Consider the following 1,174-nt stretch of genomic DNA (forward strand, 5'->3'; position numbering starts at 1 on the left):
TAGGCTGACCCTAAACACATTAGAGGTGCACATTAGCTTCCAAGAGAAACTATGGCAAAGCTGTTTGGCCTCCTCAGACTTCCAGCAAGCACTCTATGGGCACAGTGCAAGCTAAGAGTTGTTTTTTTTTCCCAAAGTGCACTTAGAAAAATGACTAAACAAGAAATTACTTAAAAATGACTGAACAAGAAGTTTCTCTTTGGGAACCCACCTGTGTTTCCCCCACAGGGAAGCCGAGGGTTAAGGAATTGAACTCTTTTGTGGGAACATATCTGTAGTGGTTGATTAATTGCCTCAAATTGAGACATCCAGAAGCTTAATTAAATTGACTCAGTAGTTGTATATTATAGGGGACACAGGAATCACCCTGGGTCCTCATCCAGTATAAAAGGGAAATGAAGGAGAATGGACAGGCTTCCTTTCCTTGGAGGAGCTCCTGTCTTCGCTTTCCTGGCTCTCATCACAGACTTTTTGGCTCCTACCTTGGCTCCTTCAACCTTCTGGTATAGACTCAACAACCTTCTATCTCAGATCCATCAACTTCCAGATACACACTTTCACAGAACACTGCAGTGAGACCCAGACCTTGGACTGAAACTTTCTGTACGCTTCCTGATCCAACTCTGTGGCTGACCATTGTTAGCCAATTTTATAATTTCTTAGACATTTGTATATCTTATGTTATATCTGTTTCTCTAGTAAAACATTTTTTTTTATTTTTTATTTATTTATTTTTTAGGAGAGTAACAATGGCTAATACATTGTGTATTGTTACTGCCAAAGTAGTTTCTCATATTACAAGATATAGGCAAGAAATAATAAATAAACAACATAGGTACAAACCTCTGTTTTGTTTTTTTTAAGTCAACAGAAAATGGAAATATACTTTTTAAAGTTTCTAATACTAGGAGAAGATGTACCATATCTTTTAAATAAACTGTAAGTCAAAGATACAGTATAAACCTCAGAACAAAAATTAAGATTAAGCGATATTCAGAAAATTAAATGTTACAAAACAATTGAACTAAGAAAAAGTTTTCATGATAGCAAGCAAGTACTAAGATTAAAACATAAGATAAATACTGGAATGGCAAGTAAATGACAAGCACTTCTAACAGTTTGAGGATAGGATATCGCACAAAGTTCTAGTGTGTTGTGGACATGCATAATGACC

The sequence above is a fragment of the Octodon degus genome, unplaced genomic scaffold, assembly GCF_000260255.1.
Source record: "Octodon degus isolate 3935 unplaced genomic scaffold, OctDeg1.0 scaffold00002, whole genome shotgun sequence".
NCBI lineage: Eukaryota > Metazoa > Chordata > Mammalia > Rodentia > Octodontidae > Octodon > Octodon degus.